Source organism: Lissotriton helveticus, chromosome 10, assembly GCF_964261635.1.
Source record: "Lissotriton helveticus chromosome 10, aLisHel1.1, whole genome shotgun sequence".
In the NCBI taxonomy this organism is placed as follows: domain Eukaryota; kingdom Metazoa; phylum Chordata; class Amphibia; order Caudata; family Salamandridae; genus Lissotriton; species Lissotriton helveticus.
This window is the reverse complement of record NC_136071.1, coordinates 538,033,197-538,048,252: the sequence shown is the minus strand read 5'-3', so window position 1 is coordinate 538,048,252 and position 15,056 is coordinate 538,033,197.

Below are 15,056 nucleotides of genomic sequence, written 5' to 3'. Positions count from 1 at the left end.
CACCTCGGTGCCATCCGGATCTTGGCGCGTAGTGAAGCTGCAGCAGCTGCAAATAAGCTTCAGACAGTGTTACAACCGCTGCTCAGAACTCTCAACTATGACACCACCTCGGTGCCATCCGGATCTTGGCGCGTTGTATTGCCTTCGGCCTATTCGCACATCGGTCCGCTACTGACGCCGCCTCACGTGCCAACGTATTTTCTCCGCATTTTATACCCTATGCCGCATAACAGGTCATGTGACTTGTTTATAAAACTTTTCATTGGTTCATTTTACTTTTGGTTTCCTAATGATGGAAGGCTTGATCATATGACCTAAAAACAACACTTTTCATTGGATGAAAACTTTTTTTTTCCCCCAAACGATGAAAGCCCCACCTTGTTTCTGGATGTTTCAGACTAAACTGGCGTCACCATGAGAGCACCACCATCTCGTAGCTCCGTCGTGGTCATTCCGCGAGCAATCATGGCAGCCGCTCCCCACCAGAAGCCTGCAGGAGTCGGGGCCCCCAAAACTTTTGATGAATTCTCAAGGCGGAGGGGACGCTTTCGAGAATGGGGTCCAAGACCTAGCAGACAAGCGTCCGATTTCCAAGGTGTCCCAGGGCCATTTCAGTGGACCACGCCCAAAAAGGAAAGAGCCTGCCGCCATTTTGAGAGTCCTGTGGCAGCCGCCTATCGCTGCACCGCAAGAGTGGGCGCAACTCAGCTGAATGGCGGATTTTGACACAGTGGACCAAAAGCGGACGGAATGGCAACTGAAACGGTAAAGGGGCGCCCCACTAAAACAGATGAGACTCCACCTGGAGAGGCCCGTTCACGCCGCCTCCCCCGGGGCGCTCCACGCCGTTATTCGGAGCAGCATTGTAGGATACCAAAACCAGTGCGGCAACTTACTGGACATCACCTTGGTGCCATCGTTCTGCTGCCTTGGAACTATTCGCACAACAGTTTGCTACTGATGACCCACCCCCCGCGACGCCCCACGCCGTTATTTGCTGGGTGGCAACTTACTAGACATCACTTTCGTGTCATCTAGATTTCGGCGCGTTCTGCTGCCTTGGAACTATTCGCACAACAGTTTGCTACTGATGACCCACCCCCCGCGACGCCCCACGCCGGAAATCTGGACGTTGTGCTGCGTTGGGACTATTCGCACAGCCGACCGCTACTTCGTTGTTTTTCTCTAAAAATGTTTATATGTTATTACTATTTTTGTTTTCTTGTATATATTTATAAATTATTAAAGTTTTATAATCTTACTACTTTGTCGGAGTGCTATATATTTTTAATGTGACACATAATTGTAAAAACTTTGATGTACAAAGAGTCATCCCTGGAATCTTCCGCTTCACGCTCGGTCCCCTCCCCAATCACAATACAGGATGGTTTTCAGATAATAGCAACGCTTCTGCTGTGACGGATCTCATCGAGTGTGGGCCTTGATCTACTATAACTCCTTTGAAGAGGGGTGATTCTTTACAGCTGTGGCCATAAACTACATCTGCAGGGCTAGCTGATAGCCTAGGACCGGCCTGGACAATCGGACACAGAGGAAAAGGAGTGTCAGAGGGTGCGGTAGTGAATAGGGCGAAAGGGAGGTGTCGGGCGGGCACAGGGTGTGATTCTCAGGGAAGAGCAGCGCAGATGGGGGGAGGTTTATTACCCATGCATAAGACAGAGAGCGGGGGTGACCACTGCCTGGGTGAGATGCTTGCGAGGGTGGGGAGCCATGCTAAGGATCGACAGCGTGCACAGAGTGGGTCTGGTCAAGGCATCTAAAATGGCTGCCGTGCACGACAAAAGTGTGGCATTTGAAAAAAGACAAGATGGCGCACACAATGTTTTTCAACAATTCCTGATTTCCTTCAAATCGAACGTTAACAGACGTTGGGGCATATTACCAAAGTTAAGCGATATTTATCCCTAACGATGCATTGCAAAGATTTTTTTACCGTCAGAAATTATCGCAGATAAACCTTGCTATTATCAAGGTTTATCGCAAATACGATAAAAAACGAGCGCAATGCATTAATATCGCTGAAAACTCCGCGATATTCATGCATTACCGAGCTAATGCTCTTAGCCATGTTATCCACCTCCCATTGGATAACATGGCTAAGAACTGCTCAGGGCAGCTGTTACTTTTTGGAGATATTCGCGCTTATCTCGAATATTTCCAAAAGTTGATAATAGGAGATAGCGATGTTAGCGACTGTTTCCAGTCGCTAACATCTTGGCATGCCCACTTTGCATGTCATTAGTGATAAATATCACTCACATGCAAAGTGGGACCCAAGATGGTCGCTATCTCCTACTAGCCGTCGCTAACTGGTGTTAGCAACACCTAGGTAATACAGATATAATTTTATCTCCGCGAAGCGGAGCGCTGTTACAGATATATATCTTGTTTTTGAACGTTAATTTCTCAAAATGCACTGAAGCACATATATTGAGACATAGCAAAGGCACATCGGGCTACCAGTCCCTAATATTTTACCAAGTTTCGTGCAAATCCATTCAGCCGTTCGATTATTATTATTATTATTTTTTTTTGCCCCGCGGGGCCCTTTTAAAACCTCCACATCAAACCTAGGGGGTCAGCGAGGATCTACTATGCCCCCTTATGGTCATTTGCCCCTTCGCTTTGGCCTCCTCTTGTCTCTCGATCCTACCGAGAGACAAGATGGCGGCCGCTACGTACTGTTTGGAATGTTTACAGACACCGGAGAGCCAATCAGCTTCGCTTCGCAAAGCTCCGTAACGCGAAAAGTACGCGAAGCGGTGCGCTGTTACAGATATATATCTTTTTTTGAACGTTAATTTCTCAAAATCCACTGAAGCACATATATTGAGACCTAGCAAAGGCACATCGGGCTACCAGTCCCTACAATTTTGCCAAGTTTCGTGCAAATCCATTCAGCCGTTCGATTATTATTATTATTTTTTTTTTTTGCCCCGCGAGGCCCTTTTAAAACCTCCACATCAAACCTAGGGGGTCAGCGAGGATCTACTATGCCCCCTTATAGTTATTTCCCCCTTTGTTTTGACCTCCTCTTGTCTCTCGATCCTACCGAGAGACAAGATGGCGGCCGCTACGGACTGTTTGGAATGTTGACAGACGCCGGAGAACCAATCAGCTTCGCTTCACAAAGCTCCGTTGCGCGAAAAGTCCGCGAACCAGTGCGCTGCCTGGTCCGCGCTTACAGATATATATCTTTTTTTAAACGTTAATTTCTCAAAATCCACTGGAGCACATATATTGAGACCTACAAAAGGCACATCGGGCTACCAGTCCCTACAATTTTGCCAAGTTTCGTGCAAATCCATTCAGCCGTTCGGGCTAAAAGTGAGGCCAACCGCCCTATGGAAAACTCAATGTTAAAAACACGTTTTGGGACCCCCCTTTTTTCTCGGCCCCCACTGGACGAACCCCCCCCAAATTTTCAAGGGCTGCTCAGAAACAAAATGTGCCATTTTCCTGAAAATTTCAGCCAATTCCGTCCACAAACGCCAAAGTTATTAGACATAGAATTTTCAAAAAACCCATAGAGAAAAAATCCTAACTATATATACCTACTGGCGACCGCCAGTAGGTAATATATATATCCATACAAAATTTGCCTCCAACAATAGAAGCCCAAACAGGTAAGAGATTGCAATGGAACAACTTTGGTGTACACAGCCACTTTCACTGCTAAAGCTGATGCGTTTCGGGCTCCTGCCGTTAGTGGAACATGTTGCATGGTGATGAATGCATCTTTTATTCAAACTAAAATACTTGCCCCAGTGGGCGTGTCCATTGCTTGGATGTCTGGTACTTGTGGTACCATTCAGTCTTCCTCCAGTGAGACAACATTTTATGTGTATTTCTTGTTTTGTGTCCAAGTAGTTCCGTGTATGTGCAGTGGATGATCTTCTACGTACAGGCAGCTCTTGAAGCATAAGGCATCACAACTTTTTATTCTTTACAGGTATAACTAGGGGCAGAAGTGGGATGTAGTAATGGATTAGTATGTCAGAAACCTATGTGCTAGCAGAAAAAGAATATTGATAGCTTTTTCTTGTGTGTTTAGGTCTCCCTCCCCGCTGTTCCCTTCCTTATCTTCTCCCGCTTGATCACCTTTAATGTCTGTGTACTTACTATCAAACATTGGGAGGTGGACCACATCAGCTTCAATACGATCCTGAGGATACATATCTGACAAGTGGATGTAATAAATCATGTTTCATTGCTGTATTTTGTTAATAATGGAAGCTATGGAGATAATATTTATTTTCTGTTTTTGAATGTCTGTCTCTTGTTTGTAACAATTCCAATGTTTGATGTTTACCTTCTATGTGGAAAATGTCTCATAATATTGATTGCGATGAAAAACTGAAATTTTTACTGCTTTTCTCTGTATTACCCCTACTCTTGCCATGCGCCTGGAAACACTTTGGCGAAGCTGTGTGCACTACAAGTTCCATCATAATAATAATAATAATTTCAGATAAGCTGTGCTGCATTCCTTTGAAGCAAAAGACACACAATTGATGGACGGAATGCAGAACAAATCAAAACATTCACCCCAGTCATGAGGCACAGGGTCAAGACTGATTTGCATATGGCTATGTCTCAACTGGGGTGGCATGGTGAGCAAAATAACGATGGATTAAACCAAGATCTGTGACTGGGGGTGAATGTTTGACAATGTTTAACATTTAGTCCATCATCTTTTTGTGTTGCACATTCCTTTGAAGAGCAGAAGATTGAATATAGGGAGGTTGTTAAGGATGAACTTTATGATGATGCAAAAAATATTTCAAATCAAGATTAGAGACAAAGAAAAGGCTATTTAAGCCATGAAGTCCAGCTGTTCCTGATTTGCTGGTCTGATGGTGTGTGTGCCCCATTCTATGTGGATGTGCACCAGGGGAACAGAGTCCCTTAAAGGAAGGCTGTTACTAAGATTTACTTGTCGTATTTGAAGAAAAACTGAAATATGAACTAACTACAGATCAGCTGTCCTATGTTCTTTTGAGGAACTCCAAAACTAGTGAAATACATATCGGGAATTGCAGACAATATGTGGTAGAGGCTATTTACCTAGCCATCTGGATAATATTGATTTTTTTCTGTAAAGTACTTGTAGAGATAATGCACTGTTTGGACGGCGGCTTTGCAAATAGCAGAAAAATGTTGCTATTTACCCAGCCACTATCTAAACAGTAGAACTTCTGAGCTGTTCAACTAACAGCCATACCAAAAGCAGTAAAACTTAAATATTTACCCAACTGCTGACTAAATACTAGAGCTTTTACGCTGTCCAGCTGGTGGCTATGCAAAACACAAAAAAATCACTATTTACCTGAACGCTGCCTAAATAATAGAAATTCTGCATTATTCGTCCTACAACTGTACAAATTAGAGGAAAACTTAAATATTCACCCTGCTGCTGGCTGAATAGTTGAGCATCTGCACTATTTGGCTGGAAGCTGTGCATATAGCAGATAAACTTCACTATTTAACCAGCCGTTGGCTAAACAGTAGAGATTCTACACTGGCTAGCAGTCACGCAATAGCAGAAAAACATCTCTATTTATCGGGGTAGTAGACATTCTGCAATTTTTGGCTGCAAGTTTTTGGAACACTTTCCCCCCTACTAGCCTGCCAACACACTGTCTTAGTGGGACCCCTTCCTCTTCGTCAATTAGCTAACACGCCAACTCGGGCGCTAGCTCATCAATGGTTTGTAACAGCAACTGCACTCACAAACTATCAATGCATTCCTTTCTGAATTGGAAAAGGAAGGGACTAAACACCTTTAATGAACCTTCTTATTATTAATTCGGAAATTATCTTAGAAGTCCTTTCATTAGTCTAAAGAAATTTAAAAATCATAAGGTCACAAACCTAATGACTAATGATAAGACTAGTTAAGCTGTTTACTCTTCTAAATCTATATACTCGCTCTTACTCACAAAGCCATGGGAATGTACAAGGGCTAGATGTAAAATTACCAAGAGGCTCCATGTTATGAGAACACCTCTTTTTTCTGAAGCAATCTGTGGTTTGAGAATTATTAATTCTGGATCAATTAAACAAATCAGCCAGGTTTGACTCTAAATAGGGTAGATGGTATAAAGTCCATCCTTCAACTGCCATACTTTGGCAAGCCACTAGAGGAAGTATTCTGTTGAGAAACCACAAGCAAAGGGATAGGTCTGTAATTCATTGAACTGAATGTCATTGGAAAATGAATGAATTTTTCCATAAAATCAGAGTAAGAAATAAAGGCATCAGAGACACTAAATAATAGAAACTCTCAGAGATTTGTATTTATTGACTTGTTTAAAAATATCATAGGAAATAAGGCACTCAATAAATAGAGATATTTTACCTCCATTCTTGTGACTTACTGATCGACCATTTCACAGTTCCATGTTAATACTCATTTTTCAGACAGGTAATTTGGATCCACTATTGAGGGGTCAGATCTGATTTGGAGTGTTTCTCTTTCAAATATTATTTTATGGCTGTTGCTCAGACATAGCCTTTGTGCTAGGTGATGGCTCTCACAGCAGTAGCAATAGTGCTAGTTCCAAGTAGAAGTACAATTTAAAATGAAGTATACCGTTCCGATATACACTTCCAGGTGATATATTAAGGACCTAGAAAGTGAAGGGTGCTCTATTTTCACCTGAAAGAACAGATTCTATAATCCGCCCGGCAATAAGAACCTATTGTATTTCGAGGAGATAACATTTCCTTGTAGCAAGACATATTATCCCACACATTGACTTGCCTGGGAATCCTTCAAGGACATTGCACAACACTTGCAGCAGCACAAGATCCTGTATTGATGGGGCTTCCAACTCCACATATACTTCACATTTCAGAACAAGAGGATTGCCATCTGAACACCTCAGGAGGTTTGTTAAGCTCTTGGTCTGTCTGCCCCTTCTGACGCAGAATTCCTCCATGATACAGAGACCTTGCATTGGTGAATAGGGGGGTGGTTGGTGTTTCCAACCTTCATGGCAGGCAAAGAAGGCGTGTAAACAGAGGAGACAAGAGGACAGGGACCATCGTACGCCTTCCTCGGATGAAGACATTCCGCCTTGACCACCTCTTTGACCTCCTCCTTTTAGAAAATAGATCCATGGACATACTGCCTTATTGGAGATCAGCTTGCATGTTTTCTATCTCCTACCAAACATTGATTTCTTTGATTGAACCTACAGTGAGCACTAAGGGAGAGGCGGGCTCCTGGATTTCCCCAGGAGCCTGCCCCTTCCCTGCTGAATTGTACTGTTTTTTTTCCTAAGATTCTTCATATTCACTTTTTCTCCTTTGCCTGTTTTTATTGACACACATATGCACCATGATCCGGTTCGATGACAAGGGGCCACACTCCAAACTTTTCACTTCCTAAATGAGGGGGAATCAGTTACCTACATTTCCGTGACCATTCTACACATAATTTCCCTCAATGCACAAGGCTTTAATACCCAGCTGAAAAGTAGGGCATTGATGAATTGGCTACACTACAAAGAGTTGGCCATGGCACTCCTACAGGACACACATCTCCTCCGAGTCAACACAAAACATCTCCCCTCCCATTGGTGCTCTAGCAATTCCACTCATTTCATACTTGTCAATCCCGAGGGGTGACTATTCTATTCCTACGATACCTCTCCAATAAACTAGACAGTTCTAACAGAGTTCAGGAAGGACGACAGGTGGGGCTGTATGACATGTTTGGTTCTACCAAGATGACTATAGCTTCAATATATGGCCCAAGGGAGATAGAAAGGAGTTACACTCAGACCTTTTTTCTCAGGCTTTCTCACTTTGGGAGATGGCAGGTAAAAATAAGAGGGGACTTTAATATCCCACTGGACTCTCAACTTGATCGCTCTCACCCACAAAAGAATGAACCTCATCTTTCACCCAGGGGATCCTAGACTTGGCCCTCATAGATGCCTGTTGACACCACCACCCCCAGGAGCGTGACTATACGTGTTAGTCTAATGTCCAAAAGACATACTCACATCTTGATTATTTCTTGATCTTCCAGTCCCTACTTCCCAGGCTTGTAGACACCAAAATAGAAGTTCAAGACCTATGAGAGCATGCTCCTGTGTCATTAACGCAGGGTCAGATGTCCCAAACCATTTCCAAGAACATGTCATCAAAGAAGATGCCCTTCGAGATCCAGCCCTACTTGACCACATTAATGATGTTATTGAACATTACTTTCCCAAAACAACACCAGAGAGGTGTCTCCTGCAACTCTATGGGCAGCTACGAAAGCGGTCTTCCAGGGGAGCTTATTCCCCAAGCAGCAACATTTGACTAGAAAGCCAAACTACAAAAGCAGAAAGTAGAAACACAGATATTACAAGCAGAGGTGAGGCACAGGGAGGGAGGGTACCATAGGACCCTGAAAGGATTTGTGACAATGTAGGGGCAAACTCAAGCACTTTTTGATGAAGGAATCAGCTAAGAAGCTGCTTTACATTAATCAAAACTACTACGAACAGGCGAATAAGGCAGCTAAGCTCTTGGTCCATAAATTAAGTATCCACTCCACATGCAATTACATCAGGGAGATCTAAAATGATGAGGACCTCTTTCAGCAGGAGACAGATGATATTGTTAAAACATTTCATCACCACTATTCCATTATTTATCAGGCACAACATCTCAATGAGCAACATCAAGATAATGACCTTCTTTCTTATGCCCCTCCAGATAGAGATGAAGAGTTGTGCTTCCTTGAAGAAAACATAACCCAGAATGAAATCTGGGCAGCAATCAGTAATCTCCCCTTGTGAAAGATGCCAGGCCCAGTTGGGTACTCGGCTACATTCTATAAAGCTAACACCTCCCTCTTGATAGAACCCCATGTAAAAGTGTCCAATTCATTTCTGGTTTACTGAGTGGTACTGATACCATGCTGGAATCCCATATTGCGCTCCTCCTGAACTGTGTAAACCCGCTACATGCTGCTCCTCTTTCAAGCCCATAGCACTCTTAATTGTGATATGAAATTGTTCTCTACAATTATTGTAGCCCGTCTTCATCACATCTGACCTTTTCTTATGCACCAACCCAATCCGGCTTCATCAGCAATCAACAGGCAAAAGCCAACACATGTCTATTGATGGCACTCATGGAGGTGGAAGAACTACAGAAGCAACCAATGGCCCTCCTCACCCTCAAATCTGAGAAGGTGGTTGACAGAGATGACTGGGTATACTTATCCAAGGTTCTTGAAAAGATCCACTAAGGGCCCAAGAGAAAAGCTTTCATCATGCCAACTTTCAGAACCTGTTGCCAAACTCAAAATCAATGCCTCCTTCTCCCCACTGATTATGCTCCCCTGGGGTAATTGGCAGGAGTGTCCTTTATCCCCCTGTGATCACTCTGATTCTCCCAGGATAACACGCCCAGCCATGGGTATGCTTTTCAACATGTATTGTGGTTTTTTCAACAGTTGTCCTATAGGTAGTAACAAATATGCTGGACCCAATGTTGTAACAAGGTTCCTTCACTCCTTTGGCTATGGTTAAGTCTCCAGGATTCCCTCTCACCACATACTCCCATCCACTCTGTATTCTTTTCAAGTGCAGAGATGAGATGTAGTGTGGCCCTCAAATTAAGCCATAACGCACAGGGTCAATAATGTGGCATATGGTGTTGAAGTACTCTCACTTTCATGGCCATCACCATGCTTGTGACTCAGTTGCAATCTACATTATTATTAGTGATTCCCCTTGCCCAAACATGCCTTTTGTGACACTTGCAACCTGCGTAGGGTAGAAAACTCTATTTGCAGGGACTTGCCTCAAGGCATGGCTCTCCTGGGTCACCCGCGTTTAGAGTAACAGCGTCAGTCTGCTCTTTGGCCCCTCTGGATGATTGACAGTGCTCTGACAGCATTTATTCTCCTCTGTGTAGCCGGTGTCTTACGTCCTCTTGGCCCCTTTGTGTCCCTAGGGTTCCCATCCAAAGCATCTCCTCTCTCCTTCTCATCGTTCTGGCAGCTGCCGTTCTGTGTCATCTCTCCTCGGGTATCCCAGCAAGAATCTGTCTCCTCCGAAACACTGACCTCTATCTCTAAACACTGGAGTCCACCATTTGTCTCTGGAGTGGGCTCCATAGGGCCAATGACGTCAGTTCGAGCAACTAGCATGGTGTAGCCTTCTTCACTGGGGAAAGCAGTGTCTGCCATATTGAAATCCTCGGGCACGATCACCGCCTGACCACATTGCCTTTCCAAAACAAAATGGACATGCAAGCCATTCTGTGATGGGGCAATGGGACAGAAAATCTACATTCCCCTGCAGTTTCCTAGGTAAATGGAAGGCCTGAAATGAAAAAGGTTGCAAGGCCAGGAGCCAACATAGTGATTTGAGACTCACATCTTCATGCAAAACAAGCCAGGCAAGAGGAGCATGGTCAGTCCTAAGAATAAAGGAACGCCCCAACAAGTAATATTGAAGGGCCTTCACAGCCTATTTGATAGTGAAGCTTTCCTTCTCAATTGTTGCGTAATTCACCTTCTTGGGGAACAACTTGCAGCTAAAATACAAAACTGGGCGCAAATTGCTCAGATGATCAGACTGCAGCAGAGAGGCACCTAATACTAATCCGTGGCCAAAGGCATTAGTCTGCTTCACAAAAGTCCAGAAACATATGGAAAGGGGATTGACACAGTATCTGTTTCAATTGCTGGAAACTCTGTTTTTGTGCATAAGTCCATGTCACCAATTTCCAGGTATTCTTGTGCAATAAAAGATCCGTAAAGGGCTTGCTATTTCAGATAACTGGGAAACAACTGTCCAATATTATCCCATAAAAGGAGTGTAACGTCATTTTCTTTGTAGTTTGGGGAATGTTGCTAATGGCTTCGAGTTTGTTCAACTGGAGTTGAATGACCCCAGCATGGATGGAAAAACCCAAATACTCATTGTATTCTGTGGCCAATGTGGTCTTTTTTGGATTGAAAGTAACTCCTGCCTGGTTCAATGTACATAGTTCCTGATCTAGATGTTGTAAGGGAGTTTCCCAGTCGGGACTATTCACAACTATGTCATCTAAATATGCAACGACATAAGCCTGGTGAGATGGTAACAGGAACTCCATGAGTCTTTGAAAAGTGGCTGGGCCCCATGGAGGCCAATTGGTGTAAGCTTAAAATGATAAAGCCATACAGGAGCCTGCCAGTAACCTTTTCTGAGATAAATTGTGGACATAACTCAGACCCCACTTAACCTCTCTACCAGTTTGTCCACCTGGTGCATAGGGTAAGAGTTAAATTGTGAAACAGCATTCAATTGGCGGAAGTTGATGCAAAAGCGAAGACTTCCATCCCCTTTAGGGACTAACGCTACTGGCGAGCACCAAGCAGTTTGAAATGGTTCTATTATATCAGCCTTCAACATGGTGGCTACTTCCTGTTATACTGCATGTCGTCTACCTGCAGGAATACGATAGAGCTTTAGCTTAACTACCCGAGATCCGTCTGTGATGATGTTATGAGACACCAAGGACGTGCATCCAGGAACACCTGAAAGGAGACCAGACTACTGATCTATTAAAGTAGCCATTTGTTGTCTCAGCTCCAATGTCGGGGTGTTCTCCCATTTCACTGCTCCCTCATTATTGTTCATGAATGGTTGAAGGCAGTGCTTAATTTGTAAACAATGAAGTCCAGGTGCTCAAATGTTTGTCGGAGGCCACACCCACTCTCCCCCTGGCTCCACCCACTTCCTCCACTGGATCCACCCACTTACTCTATTGTCTCCGCCCACATCCTCAACTGGCGCTGCTGAAAGTCCGATGTAATACCCGATCTGAATTTCAACAAAGGAGCCTTCCTCCAAGCAAGGTTTTGATAGGAGGTTCCCCTGCCATGTGAAAATTTTGAAAAGATTAAATCAAAAGTGCATTTAAAGCACAATTTTGAAATATATTAGCTACAATGACTAATGCATTGAAAAGGGACTTGTGAAACATTCTAGTGCTCTGTGCCGATTGAGGGAAAGGACAATACTGGGGTATGCCATTTTTAACAGAGTCTAATTGTGTGTCATGAGTTCAAAGAAAAAACTTTTACATATCGTATGTGACAAAATAAACCAAAACATTCCAAAGACACTCTAAACTGAAAAATGTAAAGAATCATGCAAACAGGGCCAGACTGGGAACCCATAATAGCCCTGGCAAGTTTTGTAAGACCAGCCCCCATACGGTACGGAGCAAGAGCAGCAAGCCTAATGACTGCTGGAGGGGTTTGGGTGGGATGCTCCCCTCAAGAAACAATTGTAAAAGGAAAGACCAAAATGGTGCACAACACATTTTTCATTACATATTTAACTGTATTAACTTTCAGAGCATAGTAAATCGTACATGATGACCTGACATAAGCACCCAGGCCAGAAAGCATGGAAATGTCACACATAGGCACCCATGCCATAAATCGTGGAAATGTCACACATAAGCACCCAGGCGATAAACCGTGGAAATGTTACACATAAGCACCTACGCCAGAAAGCATAGAAATATGACACACATAAGCACCCATGCCAAAATCCTTGGAAGTGTCACACATAAGCTTCCAGGGCCAGGCCATAAACTGTGGAAATGTTCCACATAGGCATCCAGGCCATAATCCGTGGAAATGTCCCACATAAGCATCAAGGGCAAGGCCATAAACTGTGGAATTGTTCCACATAGGCATCCAGGCCATAATCCATGGAAATGTCTCACATAGGCATCCAGGCCATAAACCATGGAAATGTCACCCAGGCATCCAGGCCATAAACCGTGGAAATGTCACACAGGCATCCAGGCCATAAACAGTGGAAATGTCACAAATAGGCACCCAGGCCATAAACTGTGGAAATGTCACAAATTGACACCCAGGCCATAAACAGTGGAAATGCAGTGGAAATGTCACACATAAGGCCTCAGCCCAAAAAGCATGGAAATGTCACACATAAGCACCCATGCCATAAACCATGGAAATGTCGCACATAAGCACCTAGGCCAGAAAAAATGGGAATGTCACACATAAGCACCCATGCCATAAACCGTGGAAATGTCACACAGGGATCCAGGCCATAAACCGTGGGAATGTCACATATAGTCACCCAGGCCATAAACAGTGGAAAATGCCTTGGAAATGTCACACATAAGGCTTATTAATGCCAAAAAGCATGGAAATGTCTCAGATAAGCACCTGTGCCATAATCCATGGAAATGTCACACAGGCATCCAGGCCATAAATCGTGGAAATATCACACAAAGGTATGCATGCCATAAACCGTGGAAATGTCACATATAGCCTGGGTTGACATGAATTGTGACAAAACGAGAGTAGGAGGACAGAGAAGTAAAGGATTTGATTAGGTCTTTGACCACTCTCGCTTTAGTTGTATAGAGGTGTTTTATTTTTGAGAAGTATAAAGTGGTTTCGCGCCTGTGTGAGGGACGCACATGCTACTATAATTACTAAAGGAAGCATGGAAACACTGCTTAAAAAATTAAGACATGAGGACGAAAGGCTAAGAGGCCATGTTTAAAAATTCAGTAGTATTTATTCAAAATTTTAGGCTGGGGTTCACAGATGAAAAATTTGCAATTAAACAAGAAGGCCACCAAACACCAGCGTGACACAGCCTAGTCTGGAACGAGAGCTGTTTCCAAGCCGCTCGCCTTGAGGTTTTCATCACAAACCCTTGCCTGATGCTACAGGAGTAGCTTGTGATCCCTCCAGTGTTCCAGCCCTTGTGCCCTTTGAGAAGCGGAGGAAAACCACCGGCGAGGCCGCAGAGGAGACGAGAGGCGCGGCCCCGGGACTGCGAGGCTCAGCGTTCAATTCCATCAGCTGTTGCCTCTTCCCGCGTGAGCCGCGCCCCCTCCCAGTGCCACGCCCCCACCTGCTTGCTCATAACCTCTCGCGGCCCCCGCTTCGCGGGGGCCGCTCGTCTTGAGGTTTTTATCACAACCCCTTGCCTGACGCTACAGGAGTAGCTTGTGATCCCTCCAGTGTTCCAGCCCTTGTGCCCTTTGAGAAGCGGAGGAAAACCACCGGCGAGGCCGCAGAGGAGACGAGAGGCGCGGCCCCGGGACTGCGAGGCTCAGCGTTCAATTCCATCAGCTGTTGCCTCTTCCCGCGTGAGCCGCGCCCCCTCCCAGTGCCACGCCCCCTCTCACTCTACAGGAATTTAACCAAGGGCATTAACGCGCATCGCGGGACGCGCGCGGGTCGCAGCCCGGGGCGAAGCCCGGGCAAAGGGCGGGCCCGTTGTTGCCCGTTAGTGCCCGATAGAGACCGGACCGGGCCACCCCCTTTGGTTTTCAACTTTCAACTGTTATTACTGGTATCACTCAGAGCATAGGCCTTCACAAATGTCTACCATGCACGGTAGAACTAGAAGTAACACTAAAAAAGCAATGGCTGTAGCACAGGTCATCGGGCCTATAGACCAATTTATCTCCCGGGTTAATGAGACAATTGACCATAGCATTATTTTATTGGAAAAAAGGGTATCTCTCGACCTTATGAATGCCAAACGCTCGTCCCTGGGCCATCTAGCAACTGCAAGTTCACCTGCCCAGCAACCCCTAACTAATTGTTCCCTCCCCTTACCTTCGCCTGCTGCTGGCACACATACAGTCCCTAACGCAGTCGATCTATCGGTAACTCATTCAGACTCTGACCCGTCATACGTTGATCTTGAGGCCACTCCAGACCTAGAAGCCTGCCAATCATTCGAAAAGTCAGAACTAATTGCAGATAAACATCCCCAAGTATCAAGGGTAGGAGCTATTCCTGCTTCATCAGAATTAGGGAACTCAGGTTCTGTTAAAAACGTGTTTAAGATTAAGGAAAAGCCTAAAACTAAAATTAGGAATCACAACCTTGTTTCACCTACCCCTAACTCTGCATCAGGCATACCTTGCTGGGTCGAAAATATGGTAATAGATCTGAAATCGGACCTTGAAGCTACGATAGCGGCTCAAATTAAGCCCTTAATATCCAAAATTGATAGACTGAC